This window comes from Rhinopithecus bieti, unplaced genomic scaffold, assembly GCF_001698545.2.
Source record: "Rhinopithecus bieti isolate Rb0 unplaced genomic scaffold, ASM169854v2 scaffold_23810, whole genome shotgun sequence".
NCBI classification, from domain to species: Eukaryota; Metazoa; Chordata; class Mammalia; order Primates; family Cercopithecidae; genus Rhinopithecus; species Rhinopithecus bieti.
Genome location: NW_016810872.1, coordinates 1 through 25,423, shown reverse-complemented (window position 1 = coordinate 25,423; position 25,423 = coordinate 1).

Genomic DNA, 25,423 nt, shown 5'->3' with positions numbered 1-25,423 from the left:
CGGGAGGATTCCCTCTTTTTCTATTGATTGGAATAGTTTCAGAAGGAATGGTACCAGCTCCTCCTTGTACCTCTGGTAGAATTCAGCTGTGAATCCATCTGGTCCTGGACTTTTTTTGGTGGGTAGGCTATTAATTGTTGCCTCAATTTCAGAGCCTGCTATTGGTCTATTCAGGGATTCAACTTCTTCCTGGTTTAGTCTTGGAAGAGTGTAAGTGTCCAGGAAATTATCCATTTCTTCTAGATTTTCTAGTTGATTTGCGTAGAGGTGTTTATAGTATTCTCTGATGGTAGTTTGTATTTCTGTGGGGTTGGTGGTGATATCCCCTTTATCATTTTTTATTGCATCTATTTGATTCCTCTCTGTTTTCTTCTTTATTAGTCTTGCTAGCGGTCTGTCAATTTTGTTGATCTTTTCAAAAAACCAACTCCTATACAGAGGGTAATTGTTGTCTAGTTTTCTTAATATTAATAGTAAATTAGATTTATTTTTAATTAAGTTGTTGTACGTTGGTGTAAAATGTCTATTCCTTCCCCCTTATATTTTTCTGCTTTATGCACTTCAGAGAGAAGATAGGAAATAATGAAATAGAAAAAGTTCAGCTTTATTTTAATTTATGTATAAAATAAGAACGTTTAATCTTCCAGAAAAATGCATTGTTTGGATTTAGTTTATTATCTAAACAGTAAAGCAAGATATTTAAAATAAGAAACTTTCTATTTAAAGAAATTAGAAATTATTTCAGGCATTTGTTTTAATGAATATTTTGAAAGTATTATGGAGATACTTTCTCCTTAAAAGTTGCGTAACTATACATTCAATATATACCTTGCATCTCCTTAGCAGTTATCAACATTTTCAGAATAAGACTACTTTGAACAAAAGTTCTAGCAACTCATTACTTACATGCTTTAGCAGAAAATTAAATCATGACGTTAAATCTACTCAGTTTCTCAGAAGCACCTGTTACCTCTGACCCAAGGCCTTTGTCACAGTTGATCCTTTTGCTTAACACAGCAGGGGTTCTCCCCATCCTGCTCTTTTCATGTACACTGTTTCTCCTTTTGAGTCTCTGTGTATTAATCCAGATGGGTTATGTTATGATGCATTAAAACAAAAAGACTAAATCTTAGTGACTTGGCATAACAAGCTTTTTATTCTCATTCACACAAGTCTATCATGGATTGACGTGTCTGTCTGTCATGAACTGCTGTCATTAATGCGGTGTCGCTTTCCAGTTGTTCCATCTTGTGATACTTCCATCTTAGCATGTAACTCTTCAATAGCTGCACAGAGAAAGATAGCAACACTTTTAAATAACTTATTTCTGGAAGTATAATTTGCCCAAGTATTCAAGAAGAAGGTTGGTGAGCATTAATAATGTCTGCTAAACCTTGCATAAATAAAACATTCTCTTATCTTTTTTTGATCTCTGTCCTGCCCCCAACATTCTCCAGGTGATCTCATAACCACGTGTTCTTTTTCATAGTCATTATCATAATGAATTGTTTGTCTAACTTTTCCCCTTCTATATCGTAAGCTCCATGGCTCCATGATTTCTGTGACTACATCTGCTTTTTGGCTCATCACTTTGTTCACATTAACTGGCAAACAGTAAGCAGCTAAATATATTTATTATATATTAAATACATATGTATTATATATTTAATCTGTTTATTGAATTAATGAAATAATGAGTTTCTTATGTTGATTTCTTTTGGATAGCCCATGGTTTCATGTATAATTTTCACATATATGCAACAAATAAATTAATAATCTATGAATCAAGTATATATTTAGAACATCTTATGTGCTTGACACTATTTTGAGGAAATCCTTCTTAGGGAACTATTATCTTTCGGTTACTTATACTGAGAGATAATAATAACTTTGACTTTGGCAGCCAGAAATAATTTTTCCATAAGATATTTTTGTCAACCTCCTCCCTCATCCAATTAACAACACCCTTACTATAGACCTACCACGGTAAAGATGATGCTAGGGATTTGCTGGAGGAAAAATGGGAGAAGGCAATTCAAAGGAATGAGGCATGATCTCTGTCCTCAAAGAGTTGACTATCTGTTAGGAATAAGATATACATATAATCATAACTGTGGAAGGAAGAAATACAGCATAAGGGATACACACTGGGACTATGAATTCTGGATTATGAACTGTAGCTTAAAGCTAGGAATATCAATGAAAACTTTATGAGTGAAGTAACATTTGATCCAGGCCCTAAATGCTTGGACATACTGAAAAGGGCAGAAGTCCATTCCAAACCGAGGGAAATACAAAGATCTTCTATTAGATCTACATTGATTAAGTAGGTGTAGAAACATAAATAGTGCCCATCAGCATTCTAAGTTCTCTTCCCTTGACTACAAAAATGGAAGATAATGATTCCTAAGCCTTTTTTTTTTTTTTTTTTTTGAGATGGAGTCTCACTCTATTGCCCAGGCTAGAGTACAGTGGCATTATCTGGGCTCACTGCAACCTCCATCTCCTGGGTTCAAGTGGTTCTCCTGCCTCTGCCTCCCAAGTAGCTGAGATTACAGGCGTGCACCAGCACACATGGCTAATTTTTGTAGTTTTTTAGTAGAGATGGGGTTTCACTATATTGGCCAGGCTGGCCTCAAACTCCTGACCTCAAGCGATCCACCCACCTTGGCCTCCCAAAGTGCTGGGATTAAGGCGTGAGCCACCACACCCAGCTGATACCTAGGTCTTTTTATGCTGGGTAGGGTCATGTGACTAATTCAGATCAGTGAGCTCTGTTTGAAAATGGTGTTTATTTTTTCTGAGAAAAATTATGAAAGAGGCTTGAATTTTATGCTTGATTTTTCCATAATTCCTTCTCATGTCTTCAATAAATTTGAAGCTTTTTGTTGAGAAAGGGTGTCATAACATGATAGGGAATCCATCAACATAGATCCTTGCCAATATGAATCAGAAGTCTTGCTGCAAGAGCAAGAAATAAATCACTTTTGCCTAAAACCACTGACATTTTTGGGTTTTATTGTTACCATAGCATATTGAGACTATCCTGGCTAACAGTAGAAATACAGTCAATGCCTCGTTATATATATAACAGATATATAATTTCGAAGGGACTTGGTGCTAGAAAATTAAGATATGACTCAACTTTATTCACTATAGGTGTGGCTGACACATTGTGCTTCCAGCTCACTCTCTTTCTCCTAAGACTATGCGATTTAATAGATATTTAGAAGAAACCCAAGGCCCACACAGTGTGATACCCAGTAATTAGACTGCTAATTGTTTGGCTAACATTTGATCACCTTGCTCCACAATATTTTACAAATTGATTCCTCCTCAGATTAGTTAGAAAGAAACTTAAGATTTGCATGTTTTTTGTTCGTTTGTTTTTGTTTTCTTTTCTTTGAGGCAGAGTTTCGCTCTTGTTGCCCAGGCTAGAGTGCAATTGCACCATCTTAGCTCACTGCAAACTCCGCCTCCTGGGTTCAAAGGATTCTCCTGCCTCAGACTCCCGAGTAGCTGGGATTACAGGCACCTGACACTACGCCTGGCTAACTTTTTGTGTTTTTAGTAGAGACGAGGTTTCCCCGCCTTGGCCAGGCTGGTCTCAAACTCCTGACTTCAAGCGCTACCCACTTCGGCCTCCCCAAGTGCTGGGATTACAGGTGTGAGCCACTGCACTGAGCCCCCACTTGCATGTTCTTGAAAGCAGTATGAAACATTCAACTCACCAGTCTAATTGGAGTTCTTGTCTATATGATGTCAAATTATTGATTTGACAGGCTTTTTAAGAACTGAAGTGATGTAGTTTGATATAAAGCAGATGAGAAGCTACATTAAAGAAGCTTATGCTAACATACATTTAAATGTTAGTCTACTGCTCTTTCTCACATATTCAATTACACAAAAATGGTAGTTTATGTTTAGGAGGGATCTATATTATCAGTAGGATGAATACTCATCTTGCAGGCTAATATTTGTGGTCAGCTGTATGGGTTAAGACAGCTGCGTGAGTTACTGAATTTAAGGTTTCAGTATTCTGATGATTATGATAGTGTGTATGTTCTTGGTAATGAAATCAAATTAGAATGTTTTAACCTTTTGGAAAATTGAGTCCTATGATATCACATATGTAGTAAACAGTAAAAGTAGGAGAAAACACATCCGGTGCAACATATAGGATCTTAACTAACAATTCTCTCCTTATTTTCAAACACCTGATACATTTAAAGGACCCATTCTTGAATTTTAGATAAGAGCCAACTGTTGAAATCATTCATATAGTTTTATGCTCGAGTTTTAGTTTCCCTTATGTGTTAGGATGAGTCAAACTTCCTTGTTTTACAGCCCCCACTTTATAAAGAAATAACTTCACTGTGAATTTCAAACATGACCTGAGTGAACAACTTTATGAAAATAATGTGCATGTGTAATTACATGCTGTCAGTTCTGTTACATGCGGGAGGATTATCCAGTTTGCAAATTAATCACGCTCACAGTTTCCCACTTTCTCCTCTGAGTACAGTGCTGCTGTGAGGACTATATACTGTGATGAGTAAAATGGAAGGAAACAAACACTACCTGTGCTGCAGAAAGTGTGACAGGGTGAAGAATATAATGGGCGTAAAGTATAGCAACATGTATCAGGATCATGGAGATCAGCGTGGGTAAACCAGAAGACGCGACTGAAATGATGTCTGGAAAGAGCAGCAGAGCAGAATTGATTCCTAGATGCATACATAGACCAACTACTCTATCTGTCCGATCTCACTGCAGATGGCTCACTGTGTGTTAATCCTTCACAATCAGCCTTGACTTCAATTCAGAAAAGAAAAAGCCTTAATCACTGTGATCATTAATATTATTAATAAGGTATTGATTTGCTTCTGTTTTTGCTCTTGTAACACAATTCATGATTTGGTAACTCTATATAGGACTTTTAAAAACTGATAGGATTGATAGGATTTTAAAATAGAAATTGGATGGGACAGTTAGGGTAGAATTGCTAATAATTAGAGTATATTTAGAAAACTATATGCACTTGCTTATTTTTAAATGTTAAACTAGAAAAAAAGCATAAATCAGTGAGTTTTAATACCTTTGCTGAGGTAACTTGTTGGGTAACTAAAAATCACAAAATGTAGCTGCTTTATTATATTCTCTCACCTTCAATGTGGCATATTAAGTAAGGACTGACATATTGGTTAGCACTAATTTTCTAACTTCAGTTGTGTAGTCGATGAAGTTTCATTTTCCTCTAAATGGGTGATGCTATAAGGAAGGGTAGTAGAGCTTAACGCTGCCTGTCACTTCTCACGACACAGAGGGAAAGAAAGGGTATGATCACCAGTCAAAAAAATAAGGTAAGGGTTGTAGTGCCTCATCTCTGTACACAGGTTGTAGCATAACAAATACAAACAAGTAAGTGGAATCACCCTCTTAGTCCATGGGCCCTGTAGAAAGCTGAATGCTCTCCAGGGATTTGGAAGAGGCAACACTTCTGCGAGGTTCCAACAGATGCACACCATAGGTCCTGTAGAAAGCTGAATCCTCTCTGGGGTTTCAGAGGAGGCAACACTTCTCCTAGCAGGTTCCAGCGTGTGTACATCAATGTCACAGACATGGCCTATCTCCCATACCCTTAGGCCATTTCAGAATAATTTTTTCATGTCCTTTTATTGTTGCTCCCAGCAAAGTCTGGTCCCTACCCTTTCAGAGAGTGGATAGATTACAAACACCAGGCATCTGATCATATTAAAGGTTGCAGGGAGATCTGAGTCTCAAACCCTGCTGCCCCACTGCAGGAAAAACAATCTGCTCATCCTTTTAGAAAAGTTAACTCTAAATCAGTCACACATTTAAACACAGAGTACTGTCATCCAAATGAAAACTGCTATATTATTTTTTCTTTTTTCCTAGAGTGCTTGCTGAAACACAGAAAACTGCTGTATTATAATCAAACTCCACTAGTCAATTTTCAGATTAGAGACCCATTGGCTTTACTTCCTTCAGAAACAAAAGAAAGGAGGTCTCATAACAAAATGATTATGAGGTTTCGGGATCCCCCAAAGCTCGGCAGAAAAGGACGGTCTGAGATACCTCTTATCAAGACAGATATATTATGGTCATGAGATATTTGGAACTAAAATTAACTAAAGTGTCAATTTTCAGTTAAAAACTGAAGTGATATAGTTTGAAATTATTTTTTTTCAGAACATGTCAACCACTTCTTGACCTTGTGATTTTGAGGAATGTCAGCCTTACCTGTTTGTTTCCATTGCTTTGTGGGTTGTAGCAAGCTGTGCGTAGTGGTATTTCTCGTGTTTTTCAGATCTCATTAAAAGATGCCAGAAGTGGTCATCTTAAGAGCTTATTCAAGGACTATACTTCAGAGGTACAGTCCAGTATGCCTAATCCAGTAGTAGTCTCTGGAAAATAATAGGAAAATAGGTACTCTTTTCTTATGTATCCACTCTTTTTCTCTAAGAAAATTTTGGCAAGGGAGAGAACTGGTGGATGATTTTGTTTTATAATTTTCCTTTTAGATCAAGGAAAATAGTTAATTCTTCCAAAGGACAGGTGTCTTCCGACAAAGCATGGAGGGTGGCATGGATTTGTAGGGTCTATGGGCTATGGCATAGGACTGCTGGGTTCATATCCCAGCTCTGCCACTTAGTGTGCTGTGTGAGTTACTGAACCTACTTTTACTCAATTTCTTCAACTGTAAAATCTGTATAATCATAGAGTTCTTGCAAAGAAGAATTAAATCTTAAGTGAGCTAATTAATACAGAGTGCTTAGACTGGTGCTGGCACTAAGCAAGTATCTAGTAAATATTAGCTATTATTATTTCAGGTTCATAGTCACTCATATAAAACATGTGAGGCCAGGTGAGTTTTGGAGTTAAGAATATTTTAGATTTTAGAAGTTATCTATACTCTATTATATAACACCCACTGTAGGATTTGGGGTAGAAACTCTCAAACACTTTAATATTTCTGCAGCCAAGTCTGTAAAATAGTTACATTATGTGGGATGAATAAAAACTATAAGTAGCTCAGGTCAATTAAGGTTAGGTTTTGCTACTAAATGAGTTAACAATTTTTTTTTCAGACTTTTTAGATTTTGAAATTTCAGATAAGGAATTGTGAAACTCTATTATATTTTCTGATGTTCCTGACCCAAACCTGACTCTACCATAGAATGACAAGCATCCATAAGGATGGGATCAAACACACCCTTTGCAGTTTTTAAAGTGCTACTGGCTCAGGCTCATTTCCAGGCAAGCTGGCTTATATCAGGGTCCTAGTGTTCAATTAGAACTGAACAGAGATAACACATAAAATAAGGTTTAGTTAAATGGTTGACTTGAAATTCTAAATAAGAAAATAGCAAATCTGCTTCCAAACTATGACATGTCCAGAAACCATAACTCATTTTGTTCTTTTCCTCCATTCCCTATATGCAGTACATGATGATGCTACAAACTCATAGCATTCTTTTGGTTATGAAATTTAAGATGAGGAATGGATTTTCTGTACAATGCAACTGGCACTGAGAAAAGACAACTTGCTAAAACATGAGGTTGGGTGATCTTATGGCTTAACCTATGAATATCTTCTCTTAAAGGCAAAATCCATGCCTTTCACTGTCGGATAAGTGGACCAGATGGAGTATTAAGCTGGATTTCCTTCTCATTAACAAAAAGTAGGAGTGCCTAGGAACCCCATGCCTGCAGAAATTGAACTTGAGTTATTATTCATTTATCTTATATCTCTTTAAATTTCAAAATTATTTTAAGGTCTACTGATCATGGCAAAACTCAAAATATAGTTTACACAATTCAATTTATGTGTCCCCAGTTTTTCAGCTTTCTTACAGCAGAGCATCATCAGTGAATGAACTTTGTAGAATTTTGCTTGGCATTTAGAGGAATGATGGCTAAATGAATGTATTCTCACCCAGTAATTCCATTATAGTCTCCAAGGTTCACCATTCATTAATTGCTTTTCTAATTGCTTTATGAGAAATTGCTATTTGATAGGTTTATCTCCTTTTTCTTTCTAATGTCATTGACAGTTGCTAATTTACTTACTAGATAATTTAGGGTAAGTTACATAATTTATTTGAGCATTTACAAATAATTTCAACATGCTGAATTCTGAATTGCCCTTGTGATATAGTGTGCTCTGTTGATCTATTTTTTGACATTCGTTAATTCAACCATTTATTCTACAAACAAGTTTTAAATGTTTATGATGTACGAGGCATTGATCCAACTACTGTGGAATCTATAGCATTGTTGTCCTAAAGGAGCTTATATTCTATTAGGGAAAGAAGACTGGAATAATTAGAATCCAAGGTCAAAAGTGATGAATGCAGAGGCCTGGACAAAGTCTTATGGGAATTCAGAAGAAGGATGGAGATTATTTCTAGCTGGGGAATTTGAACATGGTTAAACAGAAGATATTGTATTGTCTTAGCAGTATATCAATGGATAAATACAACTGATTTTTATTAAAAATTGATTAAAGTATTGTCTTTTGTTGTCCATCAAGAGAAGATGGCTTAGGTAAATAATGACAGTTCTAAAATTAAAGAGACATTAAAAAATACATAACAGCCAGTATAATGTATATACTGACAATTCAGAGTAGATGTTTGACTTTTTAGGATGGACAGATGCCAGCCTATATCCTCTTCTGGTACATACTGAGTACATATTGACTCTATATACAATGGAATATGTGAGAATCAAAATGATGATTCAAACAACTTTTTTTAAACATGGAAGGATAACTGCAACATGCTGGTGCATAAAAGAGAGCAAGAGAAGCAACAACAGTTATAAAGTATGAATTATTTGCATATAATTATTTGCATATATTTAAATCTAGAGAATTGTCTTAGTTTGAATTGTAAAATTTCAAATGAGTTTTACGTATTCTTTGTATTTTTCTGTTTGAGTCATTTACAGTGACTATGAATCAATTTTATGAAGGAAACAAAGTATTTTAAAAGCCATGTCAAAAAATCATTGTGAACAGTGTTTTAACAGATACATTAGTGAAAGACATGACAATTATAAGGAAATTATAGCTATGTATAGGTTATGTATTCATGAAAATAATCTAGTTTGGTGGAAGCAGAAATGAGATAAAAATACGGTGGATAAATATGGATGAAATAAAGTTGGAAACTAGTTGTTGTCAAATCCTGGAAAACCTTGAAGAATACAAATTTGACTTTATCTAATAGGCAAGTATGGATGGGGGCAGTTGCAGTTTTTGAGTGAGTAATGATTACTGAAAAGCCCTTATTTAGAAGTTTTTCTGGAAACAACCTTTAGAAGAAATTTTTGGTGACTGACACTGGAATTATGGATGACATTTAAGAGGTTACTGCAGTAATCTAGAGAGTCAAACATGACACGGAATTTGACAGTGGCATCAGGAATGAAAGTGCAGCAGAGACACCAAAAGTTTTTTTGGAGGGAGGATGAACAGAACTTACAGACTGAAAGGGTAAGGAAGGCAAAGGGGAGGAAGGAACCATTGACGAATCCTGGTACCATTAGCTTAAATAAAGCAGTTTCAAAAGAGCTACACATTAGTGAGAAAGGTTAGAGAATCAGAATGTGAGATCTGAAAGTGATCATTTTTATTTTTCTTATTGTATTCAGGAAAACAAAACTGAGGTTAAGCAACTTATCAAAAGCTACACAGTTAAAACTTGAGTTGGTTTTAGACACATCAGTTTGAAGTGCCATAGAGTATCCCAGGATATCTGATAAACCCATTAGAAATATGGATCAAGAGCACTGTCAAGTCCTATCTTTTCCTTTAGTCAAAATTAATGACTCCTCCATAGTCCCCTATAATTACACATACTTCTAATATAGAATTTACAACATTTTATTTGCTTTTATTATTGTTTTCCTCTAAACGAAGGAAGGACCAGGTCTAATCACATAGACATATACATAGCCATACGTATATATGGCTATGTATATATAACTGGCACTGACTATGGGCACTCAAAATTGTTTCGATGAATAAATGAAAAAGAAAAGTGACAAGTAACATATATTTGAGAGTCTTTCTAGAAGTCGTTATAGAAGATAGCGTAGCTGAAGTCCTCAAAGGAGACTATATAATTACAATAGAGCTCCTTCTCCTGCTTGAGATATCCACCTACATGGATATAGGTATATAGGTTTATAACCTGTTACCAGAGACTTCCAACTGAAAGACCAGTCTCTTTTCTGTATTACAGATAAGCCAAATGGCATTATGAATAGTTCCCTTAAATCAAGGATTATAACACTGAATGTATTATGCTTCTCCACATGCAGCCTGTTTCTCCTCCGTAAGCCCCTATCTTGGTTAACGGCACCATTATCCAGGCTATCAGAAATCTGGATGTTGAGCTATCCTAGTGCCCTAAATCTGATCCTTGTTCTATCAAATTTACCTCCTGAATGTCTCACAAATGGATACCTCATTCTGCCCCCACAATCTCCTACTACTACTCATTGATTCCAGTTCTCATAATTGCTCATGGAATAACCTACCAATTTGTTATTGCAATAACCTACCAAGTTGTTTTCTTGGCTCCAGTTTTACCTATATCCCAAAGCCAATTAGAAAACAAAATTATACTTATAAAACCTAAGTATTATTTTTATTTTTCTCTTTAGCAAATGCTGCAAAGACTCTCAATTTCTCAGGTTACAAATCATTCTTTTCTGTGTTGAGGTGCCGTTTGTGTTTTGGTCTATCTATCTAATTTCAATGCTCTTCCGCTTTCTGCTCCAACTATATTGACCTAATCACAGCTCTTCAAACACTCTGTGCTGTTTTGAAGCTGGTTACTTTCTTTCTCTATAATGCTCTTTCTTCTATTCTGAAGAATTCCCATTCATCTTTAAGAACAAGCTCAATTGACACCCTTACCTGAGTAACATTTTCTAACCTCATCTGATAGGTCTGATCACTCCTCTTATGTATCTTTTGCCATGTGTAGTTTCCATTATACATTATTGCATTTACATTCCTGTGGAACATAAATTTGTACTATAAATTCCAATAAAATAGAGACGTAGTTATTTTAGTCCTGTACTATGTGCAGATAGCAAACATATAATAAATATTTATCAACTTCTGCATAAAAGAATACTGATGTCTGAGGAGACCCTTTAAAAAAAAAAGTTTTATTTGTGTCCTTAATATAACACTTTTAGGAAAGAGCTAGGAATAGGGAAAGATTTCAGAAGTTTAATGAATAAGAAAGTAAAGAATCAGTTTTAGTAAATGTGAAATATATATTATGATGAAATACATACAAACACACACATATATGTGTGTATATATAATGGCATCTTAAAAAGAATCTCAGAGTCCTAAAGAGACCTTAGAAGACCTAAAGAAGTATATGGAAAATTGGAAAGAAACCAGTGCAAAAATGCAGACTTAAGTTTAAAGAAGTGTGAAGACAACAAAGAATTAAGATGAAAACAGGACTTTGTGTTACACATTTTTGTATCTTTAATGCTGTGCACATAGAATCATTCAATATATTTACATAGAGTTAGAGGAAAGGGATATGAGGAAAAGAAGAAAGGATGAAAAAGACACAGAAGGGATGCTAAAAGTAAATAAATTGAGGAAATTTATATTTAAAACAAAATGAACAATTAGGTTCAACTTATCTCCAACTTTTCCATGGCATTATCAACATAAGTTTCTATTCATCCTTAACTTTTAGCATGCTTACCATCTGTAATCAGATTGTGAGACTACTTTGAGGCCAGTTTATAGAGGTCTTTAAATACTATGATAAGCACTTTGACTTTTAGAGCTCTTATGCAAGGGGATGTTCTTCCTCTTTCCTTAAAATAAATGCCCTTTGGGATGTGATGCTTTAGTTGGATTAAGTTTACCTGACTGCAAGAAGTAAGAAAGTCTCCAAGAAGTGCAATTAAGAAGGGGTAATACAAGTATACAAGCATAAATAACAATATAGGGATTAATGTATCAATTAGAACAAAAAAGATCATTGATGTGAAGTATATCAGAGAAAAAATAGAAATTTAAAATCAGTTAACTTGTGGGCTAGAAAAGAGGCATGAGTCAAGTTTGGGAGAATGACTTTTTTTCATTCTTTGTTGTATCCTCCCTCTGATGCCCTTTATAAGGTATCATAGTGCCTATGAAAGGATTTTAGTCTACAGAACTATTCAGAGAAGGCAGGCCTGTTTGGAAATTTTAAACGGTCTTTTAAAATAGCTGAAATGTCATGGGAGGCTATCACACCTTCTATGCTGACGATGCCTTAGGCCAGTCATGCTGACAGGGCAGTGCAGAGACAATGTGAATTGTGCTCTGGGTTTGAATGTAAGTGCCTAGGTACAAGAGTTCAGTGATTTTACTATGTGACAGTCACTGAACCACTTATTTTCATTATGAAGGAAATTAAACATCCAACCTCAGCATAAAACACAGTCTATGACTATCCAGTTGTTGCTGTTATTGGAATTGATTGAATATAGTTTTATAACATTTCTGTATTTATTTTGTTTTTTTTTTTTTTGCATTTGTCCTTTTCTAGCTATGAATTTCTGATTTTGAGTATCACAGACCCTCTTTCCTTTCATACCTTCATGCCTTATTGACATTAAGGCAAAAAAAAAAAAAAATACAGATTTGAGAAGCAATCCATACAAAACATTGCATGCAGGCCAAGATAATACAGATATTTTTCTCAATCACTAAAGTTATGGATTAAGTTAATCAGAAGCAGCGGTTGTTATATACATTGTTTTATTTTTCGAAATATACAATTTAGTGGTATTTCTAGCCTTAGTCTGCTTTCAATAGACAGATCCTCACAACTATGTGTCTCCTATTATGAATGACTGGCATGAGATTTGTTTGACGTTGTTGACTAGACACTGGTATTAAAAAACAGTATTCAATGTTTTCATTTTATGCTTTAATACAGAAAAGCTTCAGCCAATTTGTGATGTTTAGATATTTGAGAAAGGAAATAACTTTTGAAGTTATGCTGTGTCTAAATACACTACTTTTGTTCTCTTACCCACAAAATATTATGTCTACACCAGATTACTGGGATAAATGGTTTCAAAGTCAGTCCAAATGATCTAAAGCATGCGTGAAAGGAACCTGGTCATTTTGCTAGTCTTACTTATATGTGAGATGCACTCCTATTACACTGTGGAAACTCTTGTGAACATTGACACAGATTGATGACTATATGTACAAAATTCCACTTATCGGTTTTAGTTTTAAGGGCTATTTATAACAAAATTTGAGGAAGACAGTCTATGTATAATTTCTTTGAAGCATATTCTCCTATAAACCCTGAACAATGGTAGCATATCTTTGAGCTAATAAATAAATCATTCTAACTGCACTAAAACAACAAAACTCACCAATTAAAATGCCATCAACAAAGTCTTAGTATTTTTCTCTGTCAGAGAATAAAATTTCACCATCATAATGACTTTTTTCAAAGCTTTTGACTCTTCTTTTCTCTTTTTTTTCTTAATCTAAACCACTAGGTTTATAAGCCGTGTACTTGAACAGCAAAGCCATTTGCCATTTGGTAGAACTGGCTGACATTTCATTTTTTCTGGGCAGATTGCAGATTAGTTTGACATTATTTTGCTGAGCTGTGTGCTACATCATTAACATATTGCTTATGACTAAAAGCAAAGTAGTTTCATTTTGTGGCATAATACTCCACATTCTCTACAAGTAGCAAAAAGTATGATTTTTCTTTGAAAATGACTAGGTATTGCTTCGGTCTTATAAAAAAAAAGGAAAGAGAATTCTATTAATGTAACAAAATGTATCACTAAAATGGTGTGTCAGAGGAGAACGAAAACCTCCATAAAGGCATGATGTGTTTACTGTTGATATCTCTAAATCTTGGCTAGAAATGAGAAACATTCATGAAATATTGGACTTAAACTGAGATTACATCAGTATGGTAGCAATATCGTACTTGTCAACTAACAGAATATAACTGCCTGGTTGTACTGTATGAAAATGAAAATTCACTTTTTGATCTAAGGCAAAATTCTTTCCCTGTCCATGTTAGATAATGTTTTGTTTTCAATGTAAATAAAGTAGAGGCTAGGCAACTGTATCACAAGATGGCTTTGTTTGGGAAATCAGGGGAATAACAAACTGCTGATCATTTTTTAATTAAAGTGGTAATCAAACAATTACCAATGCTCTTATTTCAGTTGTTAATATATCTGCTTACATCCTCTTTCCCCTCACTGAATTAACTCTAGTATGAAAATTGTAAAAAGTCACACTGTACAATTGTTGGTTTCTCTTCTACTTAAGGAACAATTGTTGTATTATAATTGTATATGATATGGATGAGTTATGTTGAACAATTCACTTGCTGTGATTTTTCCCTTTTTTTCATTATGTTGACATATTTTATAAAGACAGAATATCTTGTTGCTGCAAAATGCTGCTTTTACTGGCAGTAAGCACCTAAACGAAGTATTGTGCAAATGTTTTGGTCACACACACCTTAATGTTTAAGCAAAACATCAAACCAATTAACAACCCATGCTTCTGAGATAAAGTATATAGGCCGATAGCAGGTTCTAACATATTTTAAAATCTCATTAAATTGATGAATTTAATTCTTCCTACTTGTATGGCAGCAGATAGAAAATCTTGAGGGACAAACAATAATTTCACGGTCATCTGAGATTATTATACTAATTACCTTTCATTAATTCAATTTCCCATTTGTTTCCTTGACATTTTGAAAGGATAAAAAGATTTTGTGTGTGTGTGTGTTTGTACTTGCTTTTGAATTCCCATTATTTTTAATAAGTGTTCAGGGATGAACACTGCTTCAACATACTCTATTCATGTTGTACGTCAGAGATGACTTGGTTTCTACGGTGTCTTAGATAGAAGGCTATTAATCCGGAAAAAAAAAATGTATCCAATTTTCAAGAATGATTTTAGGCATATCTCTTTTTCTTTGTTCCAGCATGCTCATCTTCTTCTAATTCACCCTATAGTTAGGTTTTATCTGCAGGAAATCTACACATTCAGTTTTCTCCAGACACAAAATCTAAGAGTTGGGGTATAAGGGGTAGGACCATACAAAACGCAAAAGACTTATAAAAGACATTAACAATAATTACATTTCTTTGGTTATAACTTTTATTGCTATTATGTTTGTTCTGTTTTATTTTATGTTTTAAGATTTATAAAATTATACCCAGGCAAATCTTTCAAAACTTAGAGAGATACACAATAAAATATATAAATAGTATTTGAAAATAAAATGTGATTTTACTTCTGATTGCAAAATTGCCTTTTATATTTTTAGATAAATATTTACCAACTTATTTTGGATTATAATCAGATTATTGATATGGTTATCAAAATTTTCCTTCAGTGAAGTTGTTCATACACGTTCAGCTAGATTATTCCAATGGATAATTCTTAGTTAAAAGGTCAAATTTATTCTAGTTTTAATTGATGTCCCATTATTGCAATCCAAACGAGCTTAATATTATTCATGAATATTGTGTTTATAATTTTTATCTTCATAAGGAATAAAAGATAAAAATTCTAAATGTATGGCTATATTACTCATGAATATTGTGTTTATAATTTTATCTTCATAAGGAATAAAAGATAAAAATTCTAAATGTATGGCTTTTGTAGCAAATGGTGTAGTGTTGGTTTCTTGTAGAAATGGTCCAAATACTTTGAGGTATGCTAGCTGTTTTAGTTTTCTGGAGTAATGTTTAGTATATTATTCTGATAGACCTAGAAGCAATATCCAAATAGGCCAGAGAAGTTAAAGTGCTCCTGAAACTGATCTATTTATTCCCATGGAAGACTCTTGGATCTCCATGCTGGCTCCTTGTTATTTGAAAATCATATCAAATATGAATTCTTATTAAATATTATTCTTTCAACAAACACTAAAAGGAAATTGTATTTTCCCATATTGTTGACAAATCAACTGAAACAACTTTATTTTGCTTAATGAATATTGGTTCCAGCCAGATGGGTTCATTGTTATTTCCGCAAAAGAAAGTAGATGGAAAACTAATCAACATTTTAATAAGTTGTTTTATGTCCCCATAATAAGAGTAGTGTGTGTATGTGTGTGTGTGTGTGTTTAAGCAAATCAGGGAGACAATATTTTTGGGGGAGACAAAGGTTAAAGCGATGGCTTTTTAAAGTTATTTGTCTACATTCTAGTGTTTGTGGCCAGATGGGCATCTGTGCTGCAAAGAGAAGGTAATATTCTTGGCAAGGTGAAGTCATGTGAGAGGATTTCACATTGTCCTATGAACTTATGAGAACTATCAATAGTTTCTCTAGTTTTCTCTTTTCAAGTGGACTGTTTTACATACGCCACTGCCATCAAACAAAGCAATTCGATAATGCTAGAGGTAATACCTTGCTGTGAGCAGATATTTCTTAGCACATGCCTGTCATACTAAAATTTTCCTAAAACCATCTGCATAGTATTGTTTGCAAGAAGTATTCCGAAATGTGATGGAGATGTACTATTCAGGTTTAGAATGACTGCAATAAAAGCTACAATAAAGGGAACTACTTATTGCCATAGAAACAAGAATGTATGTACAACAATAACATTTGAAACCAACAAGACTCTTCATAATAGCATATCATAACCTAGCATCTTTTGCTTACAGCATGATTTAGGTTTGTGTTATTACTGTAAAGTACACCAGTGGCTTATATTTGCAGGACTAGAACTGTCTCAAGATGCTATGATGCTCAATTGTATCATCCAGAATTTAGAATCAATTAATCTAATCTTAGTGATGGCAACTGAATTTCCAGGCACACATATAAATTTAACAGTAAAGTGTAGTTCCGAAAAACTATCTTGATCTCTGTGTTTGTATGTGGCATTGTGCATTATTTGATAATACTAGAGAACACGTTATTTTCTCATCCTAATTTTTCTTATAATTAAAATTACCATTTTAAGCATTGGTAATTTTTTTTTACAAATGAGTAAAGTTTTAATTGCTTATTATAAAGGTTTATGGTAGACCTTATATTCTTGACTTTCTTATGCATAGTATGTTAAACATATTTAAAATTTATCTTGACAGCCTGAGCTCATAATTAAGACTATCAATGATAATATTTTGTGAGTCAATAATACCTGACTCACAAATGCCCTCAGTAACTTTTTTTTAAATTTAGCCCTGCTTGTATTTGCTCTAAAGGATACTTGTCTGCTATAGTGTGTCCTTCCTGTCAACTGTGGCTTCACTAGGGTTAGTGCTGCTGCTTTGTTTTATTCATTTAATTATCATTTGTGAATATGTGACTGTGTTAGAAATGTCTGTAGAACAAGGACAAATGGGTTCTCAATAAATACCTGAGATTTTTCTGATAATTAAAATGTAGTTGCCTTGATGAATGTTTTGTGAAGTTTATCCAGAGACCTCCTTTGTCAGCTTATAATTCCAATCAAATTTTATGCGGTAGTGATTGCTAGATTGCTAACTTGTTGATAAATGTGTTATCATAATTTGAAAGTATCAGATATAGTACCACACAAAGGAAAAATCTGGCATGTTGATAAAAAGGAGAATTTCAGGCTTCATCTAGCAAATCAATTAAAGAATATTGAGTCAATCAACAAATAATCATTACTTAGCGGCAAAGAATTTGAACTGTCACTTCATACCATTGGTTAGATAATGATTAACACAGACTTTTGAAATAAAAATAAAAGATTCTGAAGGTCAATTCACTTCTGTTCTAGACAGTAAATTTTGCCTTTCAGTTTTATTTAGTTCTTTGCAAAAATTATAACTACCAGATTGTAATAGCAACCATACATAGCAGAAACATAAATATCTGGTGAAAAGGCATCCCGATAGGAACATCCAACAAATATAAAGTACTGCAATCTAAACTCCAAATTCCAAAATGTTAACATGGAAATGGATAAATGAAATAATCTGAATATGTGAAAGCTTTTATTTTTAAGTGTTATGTGATGAAATCAGAAAATTGAGTATTTATATCAACTATAATGTGCCATCTCAAATTAATTGCCTTAAGTTTTAAGGTTAACAGTTTGGATCTTTGCAATAAAGTCATCTGCCTAGGAGGGATAGTAGTAAGTAACAGACAATCTGTATTTCTTCATGTGGGTTTCTAGTGGGCATTCTTTTATCTTTTATTTTCTTTGCTAACATGACATCTCTAAGTACATTATTATTTTTTGTATTTCATACTTTGCATTCTACATGGCTGAGTCATAAACACAATTCTCAAGGTCCTAAGTCATGTTCGTACAAGAAAAAAATATTTGTTTTGGCTGTAGGATTTTTTTTACATTTTAACATGCCAGAAATTTTACCTTCGAGCTCTGACTTTTCAAAAAGTGGCAGCAACTTTATTTAGAAGTTTCTTCTCATGCTTCAGTTTTGTTGCAGTAAGTTGATAGGGTTTTAGCTACATTATCTCACAAAAGTTATTTAAGATTCATTGACTCACATTAAAAATTGGAGAGTAAGTATGCATCCGTTGATATTTGGCCTTTTAATTTGTTCCACCTGCCAAGAAATATTACTTTCTTGGCAGCTTGCCATGAAAGGTCAGCACTTCTTGGCATTTTTTTCACCTGATTTTAAATATTCATTCAAAATAGTTCTTTTTCTCTGTGGTCAAAGCTGTGGTTTATGAAGATGTACATTCTTTTGCAACTCCATCTTATAGAATTTTGAGTTTATTCTGACAATTTACTTTGGTGCATGTGAAAAGACTGGTTGATAGTGCCAGTGTCAAATTAAGTTTAGATCTTTGAAGGACATGGCGAAGAACATAATTTTCATGGAAAAGCTAGATAAACATTATAAGACCTAGTATTTGATAGCACCATAGGGTGACCATAGTCAATGATAATTTATACTTTTAAAAATAACTAAAATAGTATATTTGGACTGTTTGTAACACAAAGGATAAATGATTGAGGAAATGAATACCCCATTCCCCATGATGTGATTATTTCACCTCACATGCCTGAATCAAAACATCTCACGTACCGCATTTATACACCTACTATGTATCCACAAAAATGAAAAATTCAAAAAAAGGAAAGTTAGATAAAAATGTATGAGAAAGCAAACTTTAAATGCCAGGTCTTTCTGACAACTAGAAGCATATGAAAATGAAACTACCTGCCTTGCGCAGTTTGAGTTGCCCAGTAGTGGGTATATTGAAGGAACAGTTCTAGTTATGTTTCCTAAAACACTGAATGAAAGACTGACCTTGCCTGAAAGTTCTTTCTAATTTAAATTTCCATGATTTCCAGATAAAATATAATTATATTGACCTTGGATTTTTGCTTAAGTAAGGTTTCCATAAATAATTAGGCTCAGAACATCTGTTTTTCTGGGCTAATGCGTGGAAGAGTAGTCTTGATACTTTACATGATATATTAGAGCCATTAATACACCAAATTTTAAGACCAATTTAAGTAGTGTAAGCAAGAATAACACATCTGGGGGGAGGATATCTATAGTTTGCGAAATTTAATGAAAAACGGAAATCAAGTCTTGAGGAGAGATGGGAATCATGGCAGCCCTGAACCTCAATAGTAGAATTTGCAGACTATTTGTAGATGACTCAGTTTTAAAACACTTCTATTACTGCATGTCTGTGGTCAGTATTCAAATTTCCATGGAAAACTAATTGATTTAAATTAAGTCATAACACTTCTGTGGCCAAAGTAATGAATTGGAAAGGAAGTTGGTAGAAGAGGAGAACCTAGGCACTGTGACGTCCAGACCCACCAGAACCAAGGTTCAGTAAGAATATTGGCTAAGAGTGGTATACTGAAGATGGGATAGGCTAGGAATTAGAAGTTGCCCAAAGGAAAGGGTAAAGATATTACACCCCCCACAACACACACACACACACACACACACACACACACACACCACCCAAAAACAAACAAAAAAACGCAACCAACCAAACAAAAAACTGGGATGAAGGTGAGAAAGGATGCTGGGCAGATAAAACAGTTCGTAAATTTACAATCTATTTCTGTCTCTCCAGTGACCTCTAAGATCCTTGAAGTCAAAATTATGTCTTGTTTACTGTTAAGTTTCCAGCTTCTCCCACATTCCATGGCACGTAGCATTTTGTGTAGTAAATATTTTGTTAAAAAACAAATGAATAAATGAGTAAATGTACTTAAGTAATACAGTTTAGAAGCTTATTCAGCCCCCTTTCATAGATATGAGGAATACAATTTAGCAAGATACTGACTCCCTGATCTTCCAAAGCTATTAAAATACATGCCAGCCACTGGACAGTGATGGAGATGCAAGCTTCATCTTTTTCTTCATCCCTCTTTCCTTTTGTGTCCTTTCCTTTCTTTTATCCTCCAGTGGGAGAATTCTCCCTCACTCCATCTTTTTCTTTGTTCCTTTCCTGCTTCCTCTAATATGGACTATTTAGTTATAGATCATAAAGACAATATAAATTATTTTTACTTATTAGCAAAATGTAATTATACACAATGATATTTAAATGATAGTTATTCTGTTTGTATTCTCATAATAGTTGAACACAGCAGATGGACTGTAAAATACTGCCAAAAAGTCTTGGATTCTAAGGTGTTTTTACTGTTTCCCGGGTTTCTAGGGAAACTGTAATAATCAAGTTTTCATCTGAATCCTTTAAAGCTTTGATGAAATCCAGTTCAAAAGTAGAACTAATCATAGTTTATAATGAGCTTTGAGAGATTTTCTTGTAAATTCAAAGAAAAAAAAAGAGAGAATCGTAAGAGAATTTCAAATGCTGTTAATGAGGCTGAAATTTTTGTGAAAATCAGAAAATAACTATCTTAAAAATAAATTGCGTATATATTATGTTCACTGTATCCATATTTAAATAACTATCACCAGCAATTCAGGGCTCTTTGCATTTGATCATCGCCTAGTCTCTATAGATTCTTCTATATCAATAACAGGCGTACGTAAAGAATGGTCACTATAGCAAGAAGGTTGTGTTGATGCACAGAATTTAGAAGAAATTGTAGCATCTTCCTTTAAAACGCAGTTTAAAAATTGGGTCAGCAAATATGCATACAAGATAATATTATAGTTTGTAGTATTTCAAGTATTATGCATCAGTTCAAAACATTAACAAGTTAGCAATTTTTAGACCTTACTTACAAATAGCTGTTTTGAAAGAACATGAGTCATTTGGAGTTTTTTGAAATAGTTTTATTATTATATAATAACTATGAGAATGTAAGTGATCTCACAGCTCGAGCAGAAAATTGACTAAATTTTGAAAAATTAATGTCTCCACATGAAATGAAAATTCAGTGTTATCAAGAATGCTACGCCAATAACTATGCCACTTTTTTTGTTTTTAATGCCATCAAAGGCTATTTAAAGATTATCATGTGTTCAGATTCCAAGCAGATGGTGTCAAGGAGGGTAAGAAAGTACAAATAACCACTAGAATGATACCTTCTCTTAATGGATAATTACATATATGTTAAGCAACACAAGGAAAAAATTGTGTTGTATAGAAAATTGGATTCTTTCCTGTGTGTGCTTTTGTAGTATGTGCTTAGGAACACATAAGCTTAATGCCATTTAAAAAACAAGCAAACAAAAAAAGGACAAACCCAGAAAATGATGGATTTACTGCTCACCTGGAATAGATCAATTTTGTAAGCACTTGGAAGAACATCTAATGCAGACAAAAATCAAAGTGACTCCATGAAGAACACTTCTTGTTGGATTAATCTAATTTTCTTCTGTGCCAGAATGACAAACTTAGTAGAGCCATCAGAAGTCAAGGCCTCAATGTAACTTCACTTAGTGAGGCTTTTCTTTTATTCTAAACCATATCCCAGTTAACAACCTGGAAAATGTAAACCTTTCTACAAATAAGCAAAAGGTGGGCAATAGTTTTGGCCAATGGGGACATTTCAAATAAACCCTGTCAGTACCAAATATATTCATACATGCTCTGAACAATACCATCACAAAAACAATAAAGAATATCTAACAATTGTTTATGCCTTCCCATATGCTGGATATTATTCCATGGTATTTATATGTATTAACCCATTTAATCCTGTTTGAAGGGCAATATATGGTACTGTTTAAAGGCCTGGCCTCCTGAGCCTGTGTTTAAACTCCAGCTCTGCCATGTGGCTGTGTGACCTTAGGCAAGTTATTCGGTCTCTCTGTGACTGGGTGCTTTCCCATGTAACATGGGGATAATAGTTCTTACCCCTTAGAGTTAGGCAGATTAAATGAGTTACTGTTTTTAAAGTGCTTAAACAGCAAATGGCCCACAGCCAATGCTACATACATTTTGTTAAATAAGTGAAAATATAATCCAAACAATAAATTGTCAATTCCAGAGAAATGCTTAGTAAGGGGATGGCCAAAATATTGCTTTTAGTGATGAGCTCCAAACAATGCCCAGTGATAGAAAATGATTGAGTAAGCAGAGTATAATATAGCAGAAGAAGTGCTGTGATCTCAGTGGGACACTGGTTGAGCATATGTCAAGAACACAGGGCTGTGATTACTTAAAATAAACAGACACTAGGTTTTCTTGATGGAAGAGTGTCAAAACAACACTAACCCTGATTCTGGTACTTTCATCCGTTTTTACTACATTGTAACCAATTTAGTTTTATCTCCTTTTTACGTTCCCTCCATCGCCTTTTCCCTTTAATCCTTTCACCTTTTATTTTTAATAATAATTTGGAAAAAAAGGAGATCACCCAGTGGCAATATTTGTATCATTGAAAACTATGCTGGAGAAGATTAATAGAGTTTGCATTGATAGATCATCTGTATAAGATATTGGGTATTCTAAACATAAATTTAAGGTATTCTTGTCAGATCTCATCATTTAACACAAAGCAGAATGAAACTCCATGAGAATTATACTCCCCTATTGAACTAGGCCTTCTGTGCACCCTGGGGGAATGAAAACCGGGTTTGGTCCTGCCTTGGAAGTGTGTGAGTGACTCAATTGTTTCTTCTATAAGACTTTAACACTGTTGTGGATCTTATATGAATCACCACTGAAGTCCTTCACTTTATTGCCTCTTCTCTCAATTATTATTTTATTTTGGCTCTGTACCTATAATATACCTTCTCCTTTATGCTATATCTAAGTTTTTGTTCAAATTCAACTAACCTTTAAGTGCCTCTGCTATGCTATGCTCTGATTCATTTTAAATCACTTAATCTTCAAAATAACACTTTGATATTGTTATTATTCTGCTCACTATGCAGTTTGGGAAACTGAGATTTAGAAAAGTTAATTAATTTACTCAAGGCCATCCAACAAGGTAGTGGTAGAGGTGAAATTAAAACTCTGGTCTTCTCACTGTTGCAATCTGCCAATTTCTTCTAAACCTTTTGTTGAGCTGTGCTTATGAAATAAATATAGAGTAGTGCTTTTACATATAAAGGAGTTATTCTGCTCTTTTGCAAAACAATAAAGACCGCCCTAGGTTGGATCCACACATTTATTTTCCATTTCTCTAAGTAGTATGTTCAAAGCTGAACAGTGTTTCTTCATCTTTGCCATTCTTTCCTTCTTTTCCCCTGAAGTTTCTCCTCTCTTGAACATTTTAAGACACCTCATCAAATTGTTTCTTACTTTTAGATTATGTTCATAATTTTAAAATATTTTTCTGGGAATATTTAGTTATGCCACTGGGGAGATGCTTATGGAGAATTTGCCTTTTTTCTGACTGCTTAAGCAGAAGAGTGCTTCTGTAATCTACCTCCGAGGTGTACAGAAAACTGTAGTGCACCATCTCGCTAATGTTTCCTCTCACAAAACAAAGCCAATCAGTGCTTCTTAAACTTTGTCTTCTAAGACTCTCTAAAAGCCTGTAGGCTGTGTACATATTTCCAGTTTGAGTCCATCTAAAGTAGCTTGTTTTAAGAGAAAATTTCTTGGGCGTCTGTTTTCTCTTTTAAGTTGTATGCACATTTTGCATTTTACTCTATAATACAGAGAGGTTTTTTTGAAAGATAAAAGTAAAATGTTACTCAAATCTTCAAGGAAACATGCCTAGCTAGATTTGTGTATATCTTTATCCTGTGGTGTCAGGTATCCTAGCACAAGGGTGGGGAAAGAATATCCCACAATGACAAACCCAGAACTCAAGGTGAGCCATGTTTCATCTGGGTACCTGCATAATGAGATTATGGAAGCACTTCTGAGAACATATGACACTTTGTAATTACAAAGTGTATAAGTAGGCTTATTTGTGTTTCACAGACACTTGGCTTGATTTTACAGAATATGGAAATATTCTGTGAATTTATTAAGTGATAAACAATAGTGCAAACATGTATACTATTATTTCATACAAACAACTTTTTACTTGGCAAAGAATTTAATTTTGAGTCAACTTGAAAGACTAGAACTAAAAATTATATTACACAATCCTTAGGTCACAAACCTTAAAGTCTTTCTCATAGCGATTTTCTAATGATATATTTGAATCTTATAATTAGCTTTCCTTTTTATAATTAGCTGTATTATATATCTGATTTTTGATTTCTTTAACTCCTTTCTCCTATTTCCAAGAGGTTAGAATTCTTGCTTATCTGTGCTGCCATTTAGTTCTCAACTTTTTTTTTTTTCTGAGCTGATCCCTCTAGTTTTTTTCATTCTCCTGCACCTAGTGCCCCATTCTTCTCTCCCATGCAGCTGAATTTAGTTCAATGACTACCTTACTTACTTAAATGTATTGCATGAACTTTTCATGGTTATTCACTTTTAGATTTCAAGCTCTCAAAAGTGCCTGGATTATTTCTGCCTATCATTCTACTCTATAGGCAAGAGTGACGCTGAGCTGGAATAACAATAAACACAAGAAAATTCTTTTCTGGACTAAACATCTTTATTATTAAAATGAGAATATAAGATGTTGCAGTTATCTCAAAAATGATTTCAGAAAAGGAGATAAATATTTCTGTCTTGGGACAGAATCTACTCACTTTAAGCACTGCTTAATAATCACCCTTAATGATTAGCCTGATTCCTTTATGTTGGTCTTTTGAGAATTTTCTACATCTCCACCTATAATTTGTCTTAACTTTTCTTTTAAGCGTTAAATATCTCCAAAAGGTATTTTATTTCATATATTGAGGGCATTGTAGCAAAGCAGTTAAGAGCACAGATTAGAGACAAACTGAAGGTATTAAATCCCAGTTTCACACTTATCACCTAGGAGACCTTGAACAAATTACTTAATCGTTCTATGCCCTGGTTTCAGGGGATAACAATACTTCTTACCACACAAGAGTGTTGCACGGATTAAATTAGTAATATATCTTA